Source organism: Bombina bombina, chromosome 7, assembly GCF_027579735.1.
Source record: "Bombina bombina isolate aBomBom1 chromosome 7, aBomBom1.pri, whole genome shotgun sequence".
Lineage (NCBI taxonomy): Eukaryota > Metazoa > Chordata > Amphibia > Anura > Bombinatoridae > Bombina > Bombina bombina.
The window spans coordinates 52673331-52694725 of NC_069505.1; the positions used below are offsets into that span (position 1 = coordinate 52673331).

General features: G+C 41.0%; 1 protein-coding gene across 2 annotated transcripts in view; it reads left to right on the plus strand.

The window, feature by feature from the left end:
- The window catches only part of SLC25A45 (solute carrier family 25 member 45), a 204048-nt gene that overhangs the window by 164231 nt on the left and 18422 nt on the right, over positions 1 to 21395 (plus strand). The gene's annotated exons all lie outside the window — the stretch shown is intronic.

Consider the following 21395-nt stretch of genomic DNA (forward strand, 5'->3'; position numbering starts at 1 on the left):
TATCCCTTTTAAGTTAACAAGGGATACTAAGACAACTAAACAAATTAGATAATAGAAGTGAATTGGAAACACTGTTTAAAATCACCTGCTTTATCTGAATCATGAAAGAAAAAGTTTGGGTTTCATGTCCCTTTAAGTAAAAATTAAACAAACATGATTTGGATAGAGCATGGGTAAATGGGGATCTCTGTGTACTTTTGAAGCTGCTTCTGCAGCAGATCTATAATTATAATAGTGTTATGCTCAAGACTAACCCTAGTAGGGAATTTCCATTATAACATACAAGTTAAAGTATTTGGCAATGCAATAACATAACTTAAAGGGACATTAAACACTAACGGCTAGATTTAGAGTTTTGTCGGTAACGACCCGCGTAGCTAACGCTCCTTCCCCCCCCCCCCCGCACCTTTTAAACAACGCTGGTATTGAGAGTTCTCTGAAGGGCTGCGTTAGGCTCCAAAAAGGGAGCGTACAGGCATATTTACTGCCACTTCAACTCTCAATACCAGAGTTGCTTACGGTAGTGGCTAGCTGGAAAAATGTGCTTGTGCACGATTCCCCCATAGGAAACAATGGGGCTGTTTGGGCTGAAAAAAAAGCAAAAAAGCAGCGTTAAGCTCCTAACGCAGCCCCATTGTTTCCTATGGGGAAACAGTTTCTAAGTCTGCACCTAACACCCTAACATGAACCCCGAGTCTAAACACCCCTAAACTTACATTTATTAACCCTTAATCTGCCGCCCCCGCTATCGCTGACACCTGCATTACACAATTAACCCCTAATCTGCTTCTCCGTACACCGCCGCAACCTACATTATCCCTATGTACCCGTAATCTGCTGCCCCTAACACCGCCGACCCCTATATTATATTTATTAACCCCTAATCTGCCCCCCCCAACGTCGCCGCTACCTACCTACACTTATTAACCCCTAATCTGCCGACCGGAGCTCGCCGCTACTCTAATAAATGTATTAACCCCTAAACCGCCTCACTCCCGCCTCAAAAACCCTATAATAAATAGTATTAACCCCTAATCTGCCCTCCCTAACATCGCCGACACCTAACTTCAAGTATTAACCCCTAATCTGCCGACCGGACCTCGCCGCTACTCTAATAAATGTATTAACCCCTAAAGCTAAGTCTAACCCTAACCCTAACACCCCCCTAAGTTAAATATAATTTTATTCTAACTAAATAAATTAACTCTTATTAAATAAAGTATTCCTATTTAAAGCTAAATACTTACCTGTAAAATAAACTAAAACAAATAACAAATAATTATATTGTAGCTATTTTACAATTTATATTTATTTTACAGACAACTTTGTATTTATTTTAACTAGGTACAATAGCTATTAAATAGTTATTTACTATTTAATAGCTACCTAGTTAAAATAATTACAAAATTACCTGTAAAATAAATCCTAACCTAAGTTACAATTAAACCTAACACTACACTATCAATAAATAAATTAAATCAATTAACTACAAGTACCTACAATTAAATAAACTAAACTAAATTACAAAAAAAAACCCCACTAAATTACAAAAAATAAAAAAAGATTACAAGAATTTTAAGCTAATTACACCTACTCTAAGCCCCCTAATAAAATAACAAAGCCCCCCAAAATAAAAAATTCCCTACCCTAATCTAAATAAAAAAAGTTAACAGCTCTATTACCTTACCAGCCCTTAAAAGGGCTTTTTGCAGGGCATGCCCCAAAGAAATCAGCTCTTTTGTCTGTAAAAAAAAGACAATACCACCCCCCAACATTACAACCCACCACCCACATACCCCTACTCTGACCCAAACCCCCCTTAAATAAACCTAACACTACCCCCCTGAAGATCTCCCTACCTTGAGTCGTCTTCACCCAACCGGGCCGAAGTCTTCATCCGATGGACCAAAAGAAAACATCCGGAGTGGCAGAAGTCTTCATCCTATCCGGGCTGAAGAGGACATCCGAGCCGGTAGACATCTTCATCCAAGCGGCATCTTCTATCTTCATCCATCCTGAGTGGAGCGGAGCCATCTTCTTCCAGCCGACGCGGATCCATCCTCTTCTACCGACGCCTACTCGCCGAATGAAGGTTCCTTTAAATGACGTTATCCAAGATGGCGTAGAGTAGGTGTAATTAGCTTAAAATTCTTGTAATCTTTTTTTTATTTTTTGTAATTTAGTGTTTGGTTTTTTTTTTAAATTTAGTTTACTTTATTTAATTGTAGGTACTTGTAGTTAATTGATTTAATTAATTTATTGATAGTGTAGTGTTAGGTTTAATTGTAACTTAGGTTAGGATTTATTTTACAGGTAATTTTGTAATTATTTTAACTAGGTAGCTATTAAATAGTAAATAACTATTTAATAGCTATTGTACCTAGTTAAAATAAATACAAAGTTGCCTGTAAAATAAATATAAATCCTAAAATAGCTACAATATAATTATTCGTTATATTGTAGCTATATTAAGGTTTATTTTACAGGTAAGTATTTAGTTTTAAATAGGAAGACTTTAGTTAATAATATTTAATTTATTTAGTTAGATTAAAATTATATTTAACTTAGGGGGGTGTTAGGGTTAGACTTAGCTTTAGGGGTTAATACATTTATTAGAGTAGCGGCGAGGTCCGGTCGGCAGATTAGGGGTTAATACTTGAAGTTAGGTGTCGGCGATGTTAGGGAGGGCAGATTAGGGGTTAATACTATTTATTATAGGGTTTTTGAGGCGGGAGTGAGGCGGTTTAGGGGTTAATACATTTATTAGAGTAGAGGCGAGCTCCGGTCGGCAGATTAGGGGTTAATAAGTGTAGGTAGGTAGCTGCAACGTTGGGGGGGGGCAGATTAGGGGTTAATAAATATTATATAGGTGTCGGCGATGTTAGGGGCAGCAGATTAGGGGTTTATAGGTATAATGTAGGTGGCGGCGGTGTGCGGTCGGCAGATTAGGGGTTAAAAAAAATTATTAGAGTGGCATAGGTAGTTTATGGGTGTTAGTGTACTTTAGAGCACAGTAGCTAAGAGCTTTATAAACCGGCGTTAGCCCAGAAAGCTCTTAACTACTGACTTTTTCCTGCGGATGGAGTCTTGTCGGTAGAGGCTCTACCGCTCACTTCAGCCAAGACTCTAAATACCGGCGTAAGGAAGATCCCATTGAAAAGATAGGATACGCAATTGGCGTAAGGGGATCTGCGGTATGGAAAAGTCGCGGCTTGAAAGTGAGCGTTAGACCCTTTCCTGCCTGACTCTAAATACCAGCGGGCGGTAAAAAGCAGCGTTAGGAGCCCTTAACGCTGCTTTTTAACCCTAACGCAGAACTCTAAATCTAGGCGTAAATTAATGCTAGGTAAAATGATGCAAAGAAATGATTAGTCTGATAATAACATGCAGATGTAGTTTTTAAAGTTCCATTAGTTGTCTAAATATTGATAAAATAAGTGTAAAGTTTTAGTGTCTATAAAACAATGGGAGCTGCCATGTTGTAACTTAGGTTACCTTCTCTGCTGTGGCCAATTAGAGACAGTTATAAATAGGTCACTAGAGTGTGCAGCCAATTGCTGTGTGGTATATAACAGTGTTCTGCACTTCCATTTCTAACAGGAACTGAAACACTCACAATTTCAGAATAGAATTACAGAAAAAGGGGACAAAATAAATAAGGAAAGTGTAATGCAGACTTGTGTATATATATATATATTTTTATTTTATATTACCATCTCAAAGTATTTAATGTCCTTTTAAATGCTGGAATACATGTTATAGTTGATGCCAGCTGCTTTAAAGCACTTAAAGGGAGAGTAAAGTAAAAAAAAAAAAAATTATGCTTACCTGATAAATGTATTTATTTCTTGACACGAGTCCACGGATCATCATTAATTACTGTTGGGAATATCACTCATGGCCAGCAGGAGGAGGCAAAGAGCACCACAGCAAAGCTGTTAAATATCACTTCCCTTCCCACAACCCCCAGTCATTCGACCAAAGGAAAAAGAGAGAAAGGAAGTAACACAAGGTGGAAAGGTGCCTGAGGTTTATAAAACAAAATGACTGTCTTAATAAACAGGACGGGCCGTGGACTCATCGTGTCAAGAAATAAATAAATGTATCAGGTAATCATAAATTTTGTTTTCTTTCTAATGACACGATGAGTCCACGGATCATCATTAATTACTGTTGGGAATCAATACCCAAGCTAGAGTACACAGATTATAAGGGAGGGCAAGACAGGCACCTAAACAGAAGACACCACCACTTGAAGAACCCTTCTACCAGAAAAAAAATGCAGCCAAGACCAGCTACCAATCTTGCCTTGCAATGCTGATCCACAAAAGCTTCTTTCATGAAAACCCAAGAAGCAGATACAGCCCTAAAGAAAAGATCTGTAATTCCCTCAAGAGGCTGCTATCCAGCAGTCTCATAACCAAACAAAGTATATTTCCAACCAAAGGAAAAAAAAGTAGTAACTGTCCCAGAGAAACAAACAACCAAACAGAAAACTGGCGAAAATCCTTAGTCGCCTGTAGACTGAGATTAAGAACACGCACAACATCCGAGTTGTGCAACTAACGTTCTGTATGATAAAAAGTATTAGGACATAGACAAGGAAAAACAAATTCCTATGAAGAAAACACCTTATCTGAAAGAAAGATAAGATAAAGCAAAACACTACCAAGCTGAGAATTCCGAGACTCTCCGAGCAGAGGAAAGCCTTCTGAGATAACACTAAATATCTATGGAAAGTACTGCAAAACCTTAAAAACAAGGTTAAGAACAAAGTTAAAGGGACATAATACTCATATGCTAAATCACTTGAAACTGATGCAGTATAACTGTAAAAAGCTGACAGGAAAATATCACCTGAGCATCTCTATGTAAAAAAGGAAGATATTTTACCTCACAATTTCCTCAGCTCAGCAGAGTAAGTTTTGTGTAATAAGTTATACTCAGCTGCTGCCCAGCTGCAGGTAAAAAAAAATGAACAGCAGCCAATCAGCATCAGCAGTGCTGAGGTCATGAACTCTTTTACTGTGATCTCATGATATTTCACTTAACTCTCATGAGATTTCATAGTAAACTTCCTTGAACTGAATAGGGAAATAACATGAGAGTGCACAAGGCTCAACCCTTCGGCTGTCCTGGGACAGACATACTGAGATGCTGCTTAGAAGTCCTTTACAATGGGATGTGGCTACTGAGAAACTTTTGAGGTAAAATATCTTTCTTTTTTACATAGAGATGTTCAGGTGACATTTTCTAGTCAGCTTTTTACAGCTATGCTGCATCACTTTCAAGTGTTTAAACATTTGGGTATTATGGCCCTTTAAGGCTCCAAGGGGAACAACAGACTTAAGGACAGGCTTGAGTCTGACCAGGCCTGACAAGAATTGCACAGCTGGCACGATCTCCAGACGCTTATTTAGCAAAATAGACAATGCAGAAAACTGACCATGGTACTGACAGACCCTTTCCAGACATCCTAGAGACAGGCAAAATTCTAGGAATCCTGACTCCACTCCGAGAGAAGCCCTTGGCTTCACACCAATAAGGATAAGTACGCCATATTCTATGGCAATCCCCTCGAAAACATGCCTGCAAGCCTGAGCCATGATCTCAATGACTGGCTCAGAAACCCCCACGCTTAAACAAAACCAGGCGTTCAACACCAAGCAGGCAGCCTCTGAGAAACTAGATTTAGATGAAGAAGGGACCCTGACTCAGAAGGTCCTCCCTCAGGTACAGTCACCAAAGTGGAGAGACAACATTATCAGGTGGTCTGCATACCAGATCCTGCGAGGCCACTCGCCGCCACTCACTCCTGTTGAATACAAGCAATGACTCGTGAAGAAGAACAGAGTAAACAGGCATGACATACTGTAATCCAACAAAAAAAAGCGCCAGAACATCTATCAGGGCGGTCAGTGGATAACTTGACAATGAACCGCACTTTGGAAACTAGGCGTTCTGCCGAAAACGCCCTCAGAAACCAACTCTGGACCCCCATTTGAGGATTTACCTAGAGAATACTTCCAGAAGAAAAATCCACTCCCCTGGAGGAAATATCTGTCTGTTCAGAAGTCTGACTCTCAAATTCCTGGAGAGAGGATGACAGACAGCAATTGTGAGTTTCCGCCAAATGAACAATCCAAGTCACCTTCTATACGGCAAAGGAAACCTTAGATCCTCCCAGTTGGTTGAAATAAACCATCAAGGTGACATTCCCCGACTGGAACCAAACTAAGAAACGACTGAGGCCAAGCTATCAGAGAATTGAAGATCGCTCTCTACTTCAGATATTAAAGAAAGGAGCAGACACTTCCGAATCCGTAATCCTAATGAGACCCAGACCCCATATCAACCCAGCAGGTTGGCATCCGTGGTCACATTACCCTGAAATATGTCCAGAAGCACAAGCGCTGAGATAGATATTCCTTAAAATTACTCCGGTAGAGAGACTCTTGACGACTGATCTATATCTATCCTTTGAGACATATCTGATGCTTTCTCTTTTTTATGAAATTAGCAAAAAAAGAATGATGTCCCATAAAAATCATTAGACCAATTCTCTCCTAAATCGAATCACTGAAAAGTGAAGGAGATTAAGCTGCAGTTAGATCCGAACTCCCAACCTACTGATTGTAAAGAGTTAAGCTTGACAACAAAACTTGCTGTTGGCTAGACAGTAGCCTGCAGAAAAAGGAATACATCCTAGATATCCACCTTCTTCTAAATACATAGTCATAAAAATCCACCCCTTCAATCCCCACGAGAAAGAAGAATGGACAAAATCTCTTGAAAAAGAGATAGCACGAAGGAAGGACGACACCTGAACTATATATAGTCCAGAAAGCACCCTTGAGCTACCCCAGGACCTAAAAGCCCTTCTTGGTTGATAAAACTCATAAGCTAGGGACTTCCGGTGGGCGGCTCTACAAGATGGCTGCAAGCTTCAACAGCTCTGAGGAAAACCACATCTAACTCTAATTTTGCTGCCACTTGCCCACGCCATCTGCACCTCCCTTGACAGGCAAGCTGTCCGGGAATATCTGGCAGACAGAAGGAATAACAGCTCTTCTACCCCGGAACGTCATTTTAAAGAACAAAGCCGTTGGACACCGTGGCGGGAATATCACTGCCACATTGTAAATACACATAACCGAGTTCCTAACCTCTAACAAGGCTCCTGTTTATTAAAAATGGTCATCTTTACCACCAAAGAAGGCTCTACTGACTCTCTCATTCTAACAGAACTGCAAATTGTATTCTTGCCCAAGTTGGAAAGACTCCTGCACTCATGCGCTGACTTGTGCGCAATGCTGTCACACGAAACACAACCTGGACCCCGGGTGAGCCCAGCCGCCGAATTTACCACAAGCACTGCCACATCTTTGCTTCTCCCTGACAACCACAAGGCTCCACAACTATTGGCAAGTTGCACGGCCTCTCCTGCTATGCATCTAGTGAGATCCATTGAGGACCCAAGAACCGGACCGGAGGAGAGAATGCCGACACCTCTATTAACCCACCTGCTGTTGATCTCGGCTCCAGAGCACAGAGTCCGGGAGTGCTGGCCGGACTGTGACATGGAATCAGCTGTTTGTCTGGAGCGCGGCTCGCCGCCCTTCTATGTGGTCCATCCGACTGCTGTTTCGGCTGCAGATCTAGGTGGATTATCCCTTCGATGCTGTTCCACCCATCGAACAAACTGGCTGCCTAACAGCTGCTCCTCGAGAGTACCCGGACTTACACGCCAAGCAAGAGGCATCGGCTGAGGCCTCCCTACTGGAATATCTCATGCATCGCCGGGCCTGATCCCCTTCCAACACTGATTACAGTGGAAGGAAAAATGTGTGTCTGGTACAATCTAGGACTGATGATGAGTGAGGATCTGTTTAGTCGGTTACTTTATTTCATTTCATCGAACTATGTAGACTTAACTAAACCGGACCACTGTATTTCAATTCCCCCGCTACAGGTATCTTACTCTTTTACACTAGCCTAAGAGTGTTTTATCTGCTCAACCGGGGTACAAATATCTGAACTTTATTAACTTTATTATTTTCTGTCAGCCTTGATGGCTCTCCGCTTCTGAGCTCACGATGTAATTTACACTAAGTTTGTTATAGACGCTGTCAATATTCCTGAGCACCTCTCACACGCCGCAACTAGACGTATCAGGCCTTGAATTATTTTAGGCAATAAGAGCTGTCTACTATGCACAACCACTGCTACTTTTAGAGGAGGTCCTGGTACTTATCTCATGCTTATTTGTCAATCTGTCGTATGTTTGGTTACTTGTCTTTATAGTTGATTTTTTATTTATTTTTTCCTTGCAATGTTCGCTGTATACAGGGATCCGGTATAAATTGGAGCTATTTTTCACGTAATTGTTTACAGGTCACATACCTTATTTCTGCAGCAGCCATTTTGCTATCACCCCACTCTAAGCATCCCCATATATTTAAGTCTCCTAGGAAACCTATCTGTGCGATGCCCATACAGTACTTACACACTTCGGTTTTGTTTTGTTTTTAACCCTAACAAGATTCCCTTCTGGACTGACACAAAACTCCTGGCTGGGGAAAGGTCCTAACTGTTTCTCCCCCAATCCCACAGTTAGAAAGGTTTTTTTTTATCCTCACACAACCCCCCTGAATACATGGTGCTAAGAGTTTTACTGGAAATATGGCTTTTGTATCTTTATGTACTCTAAATATCAATGGGTTATAACAGCTCTCAATTTTCTGGCTCTTTCTAGGTTAACTGCATAGGTATGGGGTACAGGATGTGATCTGAATGAACTGAGGGAGACAGGGGCTACAACATAACCTGCTGGTAATTCATTAGTGCTCCAGCCCAAATTAAATATACTATATATAGTCCTACCTATAAACTCCCATCTTTTAAATCCAATCTCACCTAACTACTAATTCATCATCAATTTTTATAAATGCTCTGCAGTCTTAACAAGCTGCACCTATATGGGGCTACATTGTGAGAGCTCCCCTAGAGTTCTACCAGAGCTTATAGTATCCTAGCTAAAGTTGGCTATACTTATGCAGGTCCCTTTACATATGGAAGGTATTCCAGGAAAGCGCTGTTGACATAGCAACCCAGCTCATCACACTAAGCTCAGAGGCAAACCTACACCCTTCGTCTATTAGGCAGTTATCCACATGCCTCTAAAATACTTGGGATTGGGGCAATTAAGTTTCAGTTTATGTGTTTAGGTTAGTGTTATTGTTTTGTTATATGTTGTGTTGTTTAAATTAAAATAAAAATTAAGAGTCGCAGGTGCAGTGGGAGATAACAATTAATGGATGTTGATATAGCCCCTACTGCAGGGATTGATTCATATTGTAACACTGTTCTAATCGCAAACTAACAGATTACATATGTACCATACGTTATGAAAATGAGCTGTTAACCCTCTTTGTATTCTCTGACAACAACTGTATTAGTAATGACACTGTATCGAAAGTCAACATGTTGTGCTCAATTCATGATATGAAAGATGATGTCGATGTGATCTGGCATGTCAATGTATGCATTTAACTCATTGTACCTGTAACTCTTTAATAAAAAGAATTTTAAAAAAAACAAAAAAAACTCATAAGCTAGAGAACAATAAACACACAGCCCTCTGGTCTATGTTCTTATGAACAGACCCACCAGAACCAAAAGGAGGTCAGTACCAGAGAAAACTTAAGATAAATACCCAGATCCCGTTCCCAGACAGGGTCTGGAACTCTCACTCCCCGTGAGGAATATCCTGAATCCTATTCACGGAAGTTTTCTCATCGTACCTGAATTTCAGAAATCGTAGATTGGATTCCAAACTCTACTAAGGAAGAAAATTAAAACTTTCCCTTAGACCTTTAGACCTACTCCAGAAAAATCCGTAAGTCAGGGATTGTTCTGCCAAAACAAGTCCAAAGAAAGACTCATCCTTGAAAGGAAAACGCCAGAAGCATGATCTTGGAGGAAAAAATAAAACCTGCAACTACAGCACTATAAGGCCTATAAAGCCTAGGCTAAACCACTAAGCCACAGGTAGGCTTCCCAGCTGACCAAAACATTAGCCATAACGCCCTTAATTGCTCTAAATGAACAATTAAACCTCCCGCTTCTTATTTATTTATTTATAAAATATTTTACCAGGAAGGATACATTGAGATTTCTCTCGTTTTCAAGTATGTCCTGGGTCCACAAAACATTGCATTGATACAATAGGGTACAATAAAATTCAAAGACAATGGGGGGCGGGTCCGAACATCGACCAAGATGGCTGCTTTTAACTTTAGCTGAATCCGGGAGCTGATAGATCCGTTGCCTATCGCTTCACAAACTTACAATCCAAGCCAGGAATCACAACTGTCCTGCAGATTAATATCTGAAAAACGGATTTCTGTGCTTTTTGACTTTGAATTCCAGCCAAGCAGACCGGAATAGATGAGGAACGCAGCGGAGGCCTAGCAACAGACCTGTCTCCTCATTTACCCTCCCTGAGTCCTGATGTGTCAGGAATAACAGCCGTGTGTGCTGTCTAGATCTATTGATACGTAGCTGCTGAAAAGCTATGGCAGTAACCGTCTTTTTCACCCATGGACATATGTATTTATAGGTAACGGTGTTATTGTGGAGTGGGATACGCACTAACTCTACTGTCACCCAGATATTTCGCTACTACCTACAATATCCTGTGGTGTATACCAGAGATCAATTGCTCCAGCATGAAGCCGGCTATATGTCTTGTAGAGGAGCTGTGTAGCCTCTTTGATGCTTTTCAGGCTGAATGTATAGAACAGTTACGAATGGCCTTTATTAAACCTGAGGTCGACAAGGCTGATCTACAAACAGCCCACTCTCCGATGAAAGAAGGTAGATGCAGCGCTTTGGGGCCCCAGCATCAGCTGCCTGCATTCTATAATGGCCCGCAAAAACAAGGAGATGGGGACATGTGTTTGTCTGGGCGGACCGTTATTCCTGATTATGCTGCCAATACAAGTAAAGAGAAGGTCGATAGGGCTAACCAGAGAGTCGCTGACCACATGGCGCTAAACTACATCTCGCCTCTGACAGGGGAAATGGATTCCAACACTACATGCCGCTCAGCTCACAAATCCATTCATTTGGCAGTCATGTTGAAGCACGCTCAAATATGCAACCCACCTGCTGGGGTTAAAGCCCTGAGAGGTGAACGGACACTGGGTTTACAACTTTCCTCACATTGCCTGTTACAATCCACGCAAGTTAGCACTGGGGTAAGACCCTTGCGGTTTCCAACTGAGGCATCTGCCGTCCGAAATGCTGTTACTGTGAGTTGCTTAGCCTGCAGAATAGGTATAGGCTGAACAAAACTCTTAACGGTGTATTAATGTGGACATAATATCGGACCTTCCTGGGAAAACCTCTACTTAGCTTCAAGACTTATAGTTTGGTTTACGGTTATACATTGCATACTGCTTACATTTGCCCACTATATATTTATACTTTGGTGTAATTTTAGTTTATGTTCAGAAGGTGGGTTTATGGGATTTTGGTTCATACCTGTTTGCTTTTACTAGGGAGCTTGTTTTCATATACAGATGCTTGTTATTTTAATTAGGCAAATAATGAGTCATAAGCAGGGATACTTAGAGATGTAATAGATGGCTATTTGAAAGAACTGTATTATGATTTCCCATTATGTTGCACTATATTATATGCTGCAGTGTTATAGCATTCCATATTAGTTAGACTGTGTCACACCGTTAGAATAATATAACACCCCACAGACTATTGGCTTACAAAGCCTCATAGACCTCTCTCACCCCCCTCTGGAGGTGTGGGCAATAAATTATGGCCATATAAGTTCCTAAAGGCCCAGCATCTTTGTGCCTGGTAATTAATACCACAGTCTGCTAGGACTTAATTATATACTGCAATCAGTAACCCTACTTAATTTTATTACATGTACCCCTTGTACACCAATTCAGCCCAGATGTTAGTGCTAGTTGATAATAGTATGTGTCACACCCTTTGCCTGTTATAAATTGAGTTTTCTGTATGCTAGACTATAACTATGATGTATGCTCTCCTGTCTGTTGAAATTTCAGTTCAACCCACATGTAATTTAACTAATTTTATATATGTCTATGTTTAGTTTTATAAAGGCCCAAAAGTGGTCTCATATCTTCCACCCTTTGTTGTTTATCTCCATAAGGGTTCAGGGGTCCAAGAGAGGCCCAGCTGGTTCTGAACAAAAAGACAGAAAAATGAGGTTTTTATATTTTGGAATGCCATAAAGCTAATTTCTATTTGTAATAGACTATAAATGTGTCATACCCATATATTGTCATTATCTAGTTTTCACCTGTACTAGACCATAAGTATGGAACATGTATACAATTTTTACCATTTGTTTATATGTTTGTCTACTTCATAATCCCTTCCCTTAAAACAAAAAATAAGATTCGCTAATTGAGACCCATGAGTGGTCTTGTACTGTTTTCAGTTACCTTCTCTACTGATTATCTTTATATCTTTTCAAGGTCCAAGAGTGGCCTTATAGCTCTTTAGAGGGTATATAGTCTGATAGGCATAGCTTACTTGTTTGATCTCACAAATGTTTATAACTTGCTATCTTGGAATCATTTATTTGTATAATATGTATTGATATTTCACTATTGTATGCCTTACCGTGAATCTTAATAAAACTATTTAAGGAAAAAAAAAAAAATTCAAAGACAATAATAATACATAATATATGCAATTTTTTTTACATAGAACAGGTAGGAAATATATAATCAACCATGACAGGTGCATTCTGTTTTGAGATATGTAGAGAGGGATCTCTTAAAAGATATTAGGCTTGGGGAAGGTTTGAAAGTGTGCGGGAGGTCATTCCATAACTGTGGTGCTCTGTAGGAAAAGGAGGATCTAGCTGCTTTCTTTTTGTATTGAGGCAAGCTAAATAATGTGCTGGTACTGGATCGGAGGTTATTGGGGGTGGGAATAACTGGGGAGAGCATTCTGCTCAGGTAGGGTGGGAGCTTCCCAGAAAGGCTCTTAAACACAAGATAGGAAAGATGGAGGGTGCGTCTGGATTCCAGCGTCAGCCAGTTTAGTTATTTTAGCATGTCACAATGGTGGGTCCTATAGATACATTGTAGCACAAAGCGGCAGAACGAGTTATACAATGTATTAAGGTGAGTTTGCGGTGCAGGTGCGTATACTACATCCCCGTAATCCATGATAGGCATCAGCATTTGCTGTACAAAATTTTCCTTTACTGTAGGGCTGAGGCAAGATTTGTTTCTGTACAGGGCACCTAGTTTTGGATAAAGTTTAGATGCAAGTTTTTCTATGTGGAGGCCAAAAGATAGATTAGGGTCTAACAACATACCCAAGTATTTGAAAGAGTGGACTATGGTCAGCGTGCAATTGGATTTTTTTTTGATGCGTAGATGGGAATTTTGTAATTTGTGTAATTTAGGACCCGTTCCAAAGATCATTGTGACAGTTTTGTCAGTGTTTAGGAAGAGTTTGTTTTTTGAGATCCACTTTTCTACCTCTGTGAACTGGTCTTGGAGCACTGCTTCAAGCTGCGGCAGATCGGATTTGTTTCCATAGATTACTGTGTCGTCTGCGTACATGTGTACAGTTGAGGATTTGCAGACATTAGGCAGATCATTTATAAATAATGTGAATAGTAGGGGGCCGAGAATGGACCCTTGGGGAACACCACACATGACTGGGAGAGGGAGGGAGTCACTGTTAGAAATGGAGACATATTGTGATCGATCTGATACATATGATCTAAACCAGGTTAACCGACGATCAGCAATACCAGAGTTTTTTAGTTTGAGCAGTAGTATGTTGTGGTCTACTGTGTAAAAGGCCTTTGCAAAATCAAGGAAAATAGCTCTAGTTAGGTCTCCTTGTTCCATGCCAGTTTGAATGTTGTTGCAAACTTTTAGGAGGGCAGTTGTAGTGGAGTGATTTGGGCGAAAACCTGATCGATCAGGGATCAGATAGTTAGAAAGTTGGTAATACTCGCATAATTCTTATCTATGGATCCGTAATGGGGCAGGTACCCTCTAAAGGGATCGTAGATCTCTGCACCATAGTAGCAAGGCCCCTCTCTACATTAGGCACCGTGCAATTTAATGGAGACAGCGACAGAAAGGTCCTTGAAAAGACGTAAGACAGGGAGAAAGATATCCCTAGCGTATCCTATTCCTGTGAGAATATCCAAGGTACGCCTAGAAAAGGCTTCCTCAAGGAAGGAACCTCATATAAATGATAAAGTTCACAAAACTTTTCAAGGTCGACAAAGACAGGGCTATCGATGTCATCCAAGTAGCCACCTCTTTTAACAGTACACAAGGTGTGCAAGCATACATATGAAGGAAAAACACTACAGCATCAGATGAAGGAATTATGCTGCCCACATCTGAGATTTTTAATCACAGACGCTACCGGTGAATTCTCCTCACCTGACTTAGGAGAGAGAGAGCAACCAGTGTAGCAGATGAGAAGCAGAAACATTATTATCCAAATATTCAACTGTCCTTTTGCATCTTTCCTGAAGAAAGGAAAACGCAGAGAAAGCCGTAGATATTGCAGAGGATACCTGAGCTACAAATCTATAGGCAAATACATTCCTCTAATAGATTGAGAGGAACCGAAGAGCACTGTATGTGACGCCAAAGAGGCTTGGGACACTTGAGGAGAAGTCTGTGGCATTGCCTAAACAGCACCATCCCGGGAGACATGAGTCTCAACATGTAACAACTGATCTGTATTTCAGAAGACAAGACATTAGATAAAACAAATTATTTGTCCTGAAGGATATGAGGCTCTAAACAAATAAGGCATAAATGTTCTTTCATATTATGGTCCACCAGCGCTAAAATAACTTATATTGGAAGTCTGGGTAGATACCACTAACCACAGTGGATAAAAACTATAAAATAACATGTCTATTAAATCCTTAAACAGACAATTAAGGAAGCAACATATAGGAACATCAATGTGGACTTCTGAATATAATGGGCATGTCTACAATAGTCTCCAGCTCCTAAAAAGGAATGCTCACTACACAGAATGGATATTAAAATACAATGTGTACTGTCCCTTTAAGAGCAAAAATACTGTTACTTTTGTAACCCCTACACGGAACCCGCTTTTAGAATGAGGGGACAAGTAAGTCAGAGGCAGGAAAAGCAGATCTCATACATTATAGGGCTTTATGGAACTTCAAAGCAGGAGTAGAATTGAATCCACAATATCGTTAACGTTTTCTGTAAACTGAAAGCACGCAGCGCCTCATCTGGGGAGAACATGAAAAACAAAAAACAACTCTGTAGGGATCACATCGCTAAGATTAGACTTCCTACATGATTAATCAGTTAGAAAAGTTGGCTTAGTAATGCGCCGCTTGGAAGACACTCTCCCTGAAAACGGAAGCAATATATCAACAAAATTGCACAGATAGAAACAGAATGCGCCCTCAGACTTATCTGAATTCCCGCCATTGAAATCGCTCTGCATACAGAGCAGTAATGATAAAAAAGACAGCCCTTGTACACAGCCCTTGTATACGAGTCTCCAACCTCAGTAAATAAAGGAAGCCATTAAGAAGACCTATGCTCTATCAGCTATGTAACTTCCTTAAATCTATTAGAAATAAGTAGCAAGCTTAATAACCTAAAAGGAGCCCTCTATTACAAATGTTAATACACATGAGGCATAAGGGATTACCCAGATAAGCCTCTGAACGTACCAGAGCCGACACAAAATAACAGGGTATCCTAGTATACAGGAAAGTATTAACCCCTAGTCTCCTAGTCACAATAGTGCCTGCATCCTGCTAAAAATATATCCAAGGATATATTATTTCCCAAAGACAGCTACGATATATGTCATAAGTGCACAGTCCCCCTATATAGAAGAACAAATGGCACTTACCTGCAATCTAGCCGTCCAGCAGGAGGACAGTCTGACCGGTATGAGAGGAAGCCACGCCTCACATAGACCTCAATGTAAACCTGCCTGCCAGCAGGGCAGCTCACCCTGTTTGAGGGGCATTTTCCCTCACATGGACCTGTGGAAAAAAAGAAAGACTGAGTAATCTTACTCAGGCTTTCAAGTTAGGGCAGCAACAACTATTTGGGAGGCGCAGTGAGGATTATACCCCATAAGTTCCCAATTGCTTAAAAGCCACCACTGCTCTACTGAAGAGACTGACATGGGCTACGGCTAGACCCCAGGAAAGAGCAGAACAAGCTTGCTCTGCTTCAAAATAATAAACTCTTGATTGAAGAATCTTCTTTTCAAACACCTAAACTTTACAACCTCCTTGCTTTTAACGTAGGCAAAGAGAATGACTGGGGGGTTGTGGGAAGGGAAGTGATATTTAACAGCTTTGCTGTGGTGCTCTCATTATCAGGTGGTCTGCGTACCAGATCCTGCGAGGCCACTCCCCGCCACTCACTCCTGTTGAATACAAGCAATGACTCGTGAAGAAGAACAGAGTAAACAGGCATGACATACTGTAATCCAACAAAAAAAAGCGCCAGAACATCTATCAGGGCGGTCAGTGGATAACTTGACAATGAACCGCACTTTGGAAACTAGGCGTTCTGCCGAAAACGCCCTCAGAAACCAACTCTGGACCCCCATTTGAGGATTTACCTAGAGAATACTTCCAGAAGAAAAATCCACTCCCCTGGAGGAAATATCTGTCTGTTCAGAAGTCTGACTCTCAAATTCCTGGAGAGAGGATGACAGACAGCAATTGTGAGTTTCCGCCAAATGAACAATCCAAGTCACCTTCTATACGGCAAAGGAAACCTTAGATCCTCCCAGTTGGTTGAAATAAACCATCAAGGTGACATTCCCCGACTGGAACCAAACTAAGAAACGACTGAGGCCAAGCTATCAGAGAATTGAAGATCGCTCTCTACTTCAGATATTAAAGAAAGGAGCAGACACTTCCGAATCCGTAATCCTAATGAGACCCAGACCCCATATCAACCCAGCAGGTTGGCATCCGTGGTCACATTACCCTGAAATATGTCCAGAAGCACAAGCCCTGAGATAGATATTCCTTAAAATTACTCCGGTAGAGAGACTCTTGACGACTGATCTATATCTATCCTTTGAGACATATCTGATGCTTTCTCTTTTTTATGAAATTAGCAAAAAAAGAATGATGTCCCATAAAAATCATTAGACCAATTCTCTCCTAAATCGAATCACTGAAAAGTGAAGGAGATTAAGCTGCAGTTAGATCCGAACTCCCAACCTACTGATTGTAAAGAGTTAAGCTTGACAACAAAACTTGCTGTTGGCTAGACAGTAGCCTGCAGAAAAAGGAATACATCCTAGATATCCACCTTCTTCTAAATACATAGTCATAAAAATCCACCCCTTCAATCCCCACGAGAAAGAAGAATGGACAAAATCTCTTGAAAAAGAGATAGCACGAAGGAAGGACGACACCTGAACTATATATAGTCCAGAAAGCACCCTTGAGCTACCCCAGGACCTAAAAGCCCTTCTTGGTTGATAAAACTCATAAGCTAGGGACTTCCGGTGGGCGGCTCTACAAGATGGCTGCAAGCTTCAACAGCTCTGAGGAAAACCACATCTAACTCTAATTTTGCTGCCACTTGCCCACGCCATCTGCACCTCCCTTGACAGGCAAGCTGTCCGGGAATATCTGGCAGACAGAAGGAATAACAGCTCTTCTACCCCGGAACGTCATTTTAAAGAACAAAGCCGTTGGACACCGTGGCGGGAATATCACTGCCACATTGTAAATACACATAACCGAGTTCCTAACCTCTAACAAGGCTCCTGTTTATTAAAAATGGTCATCTTTACCACCAAAGAAGGCTCTGCTGACTCTCTCATTCTAACAGAACTGCAAATTGTATTCTTGCCCAAGTTGGAAAGACTCCTGCACTCATGCGCTGACTTGTGCGCAATGCTGTCACACGAAACACAACCTGGACCCCGGGTGAGCCCAGCCGCCGAATTTACCACAAGCACTGCCACATCTTTGCTTCTCCCTGACAACCTCAAGGCTCCACAACTATTGGCAAGTTGCACGGCCTCTCCTGCTATGCATCTAGTGAGATCCATTGAGGAGCCAAGAACCGGACCGGAGGAGAGAATGCCGACACCTCTATTAACCCACCAGCTGTTGATCTCGGCTCCAGAGCACAGAGTCCGGGAGTGCTGGCCGGACTGTGACATGGAATCAGCTGTTTGTCTGGAGCGCGGCTTGCCGCCCTTCTATGTGGTCCATCCGACTGCTGTTTCGGCTGCAGATCTAGGTGGATTATCCCTTCGATGCTGTTCCACCCATCGAACAAACTGGCTGCCTAACTGCTGCTCCTCGAGAGTACCCGGACTTACACGCCAAGCAAGAGGCATCGGCTGAGGCCTCCCTACTGGAATATCTCATGCATCGCCGGGCCTGATCCCCTTCCAACACTGATTACAGTGGAAGGAAAAATGTGTGTCTGGTACAATCTAGGACTGATGATGCGTGAGGATCTGTTTAGTCGGTTACTTTATTTCATTTCATCGAACTATGTAGACTTAACTAAACCGGACCACTGTATTTCAATTCCCCCGCTACAGGTATCTTACTCTTTTACACTAGCCTAAGAGTGTTTTATCTGCTCAACCGGGGTACAAATATCTGAACTTTATTAACTTTATTATTTTCTGTCAGCCTTGATGGCTCTCCGCTTCTGAGCTCACGATGTAATTTACACTAAGTTTGTTATAGACGCTGTCAATATTCCTGAGCACCTCTCACACGCCGCAACTAGACGTATCAGGCCTTGAATTATTTTAGGCAATAAGAGCTGTCTACTATGCACAACCACTGCTACTTTTAGAGGAGGTCCTGGTACTTATCTCATGCTTATTTGTCAATCTGTCGTATGTTTGGTTACTTGTCTTTATAGTTGATTTTTTATTTATTTTTTCCTTGCAATGTTCGCTGTATACAGGGATCCGGTATAAATTGGAGCTATTTTTCACGTAATTGTTTACAGGTCACATACCTTATTTCTGCAGCAGCCATTTTGCTATCACCCCACTCTAAGCATCCCCATATATTTAAGTCTCCTAGGAAACCTATCTGTGCGATGCCCATACAGTACTTACACACTTCGGTTTTGTTTTGTTTTTAACCCTAACAAGATTCCCTTCTGGAATGACACAAAACTCCTGGCCGGGGAAAGGTCCTAACTGTTTCTCCCCCAATCCCACAGTTAGAAAGGTTTTTTTTTATCCTCACACAACCCCCCTGAATACATGGTGCTAAGAGTTTTACTGGAAATATGGCTTTTGTATCTTTATGTACTCTAAATATCAATGGGTTATAACAGCTCTCAATTTTCTGGCTCTTTCTAGGTTAACTGCATAGGTATGGGGTACAGGATGTGATCTGAATGAACTGAGGGAGACAGGGGCTACAACATAACCTGCTGGTAATTCATTAGTGCTCCAGCCCAAATTAAATATACTATATATAGTCCTACCTATAAACTCCCATCTTTTAAATCCAATCTCACCTAACTACTAATTCATCATCAATTTTTATAAATGCTCTGCAGTCTTAACAAGCTGCACCTATATGGGGCTACATTGTGAGAGCTCCCCTAGAGTTCTACCAGAGCTTATAGTATCCTAGCTAAAGTTGGCTATACTTATGCAGGTCCCTTTACATATGGAAGGTATTCCAGGAAAGCGCTGTTGACATAGCAACCCAGCTCATCACACTAAGCTCAGAGGCAAACCTACACCCTTCGTCTATTAGGCAGTTATCCACATGCCTCTAAAATACTTGGGATTGGGGCAATTAAGTTTCAGTTTATGTGTTTAGGTTAGTGTTATTGTTTTGTTATATGTTGTGTTGTTTAAACTAAAATAAAAATTAAGAGTCGCAGGTGCAGTGGGAGATAACAATTAATGGATGTTGATATAGCCCCTACTGCAGGGATTGATTCATATTGTAACACTGTTCTAATCGCAAACTAACAGATTACATATGTACCATACGTTATGAAAATGAGCTGTTAACCCTCTTTGTATTCTCTGACAACAACTGTATTAGTAATGACACTGTATCGAAAGTCAACATGTTGTGCTCAATTCATGATATGAAAGATGATGTCGATGTGATCTGGCATGTCAATGTATGCATTTAACTCATTGTACCTGTAACTCTTTAATAAAAAGAATTTAAAAAAAAAAAAAAAAAAAACTCATAACCTAGAGAACAATAAACACACAGCCTTCTGGTCTATGTTCTTATGAACAGACCCACCAGAACCAAAAGGAGGTCAGTACCAGAGAAAACTTAAGATAAATACCCAGATCCCGTTCCCAGACAGGGTCTGGAACTCTCACTCCCCGTGAGGAATATCCTGAATCCTATTCACGGAAGTTTTCTCATCGTACCTGAATTTCAGAAATCGTAGATTGGATTCCAAACTCTACTAAGGAAGAAAATTAAAACTTTCCCTTAGACCTTTAGACCTACTCCAGAAAAATCCGTAAGTCAGGGATTGTTCTGCCAAAACAAGTCCAAAGAAAGACTCATCCTTGAAAGGAAAACGCCAGAAGCATGATCTTGGAGGAAAAAATAAAACCTGCAACTACAGCACTATAAGGCCTATAAAGCCTAGGCTAAACCACTAAGCCACAGGTAGGCTTCCCAGCTGACCAAAACATTAGCCATAACGCCCTTAATTGCTCTAAATGAACAATTAAACCTCCCGCTTCTTATTTATTTATAAAATATTTTACCAGGAAGGATACATTGAGATTTCTCTCGTTTTCAAGTATGTCCTGGGTCCACAAAACATTGCATTGATACAATAGGGTACAATAAAATTCAAAGACAATAATAATACATAATATATGCAATTTTTTTTACATAGAACAGGTAGGAAATATATAATCAACCATGACAGGTGCATTCTGTTTTGAGATATGTAGAGAGGGATCTCTTAAAAGATATTAGGCTTGGGGAAGGTTTGAAAGTGTGCGGGAGGTCATTCCATAACTGTGGTGCTCTGTAGGAAAAGGAGGATCTAGCTGCTTTCTTTTTGTATTGAGGCAAGCTAAATAATGTGCTGGTACTGGATCGGAGGTTATTGGGGGTGGGAATAACTGGGGAGAGCATTCTGCTCAGGTAGGGTGGGAGCTTCCCAGAAAGGCTCTTAAACACAAGATAGGAAAGATGGAGGGTGCGTCTGGATTCCAGCGTCAGCCAGTTTAGTTCTTTTAGCATGTCACAATGGTGGGTCCTATAGTTACATTGTAGCACAAAGCGGCAGAACGAGTTATACAATGTATTAAGGTGAGTTTGCGGTGCAGGTGCG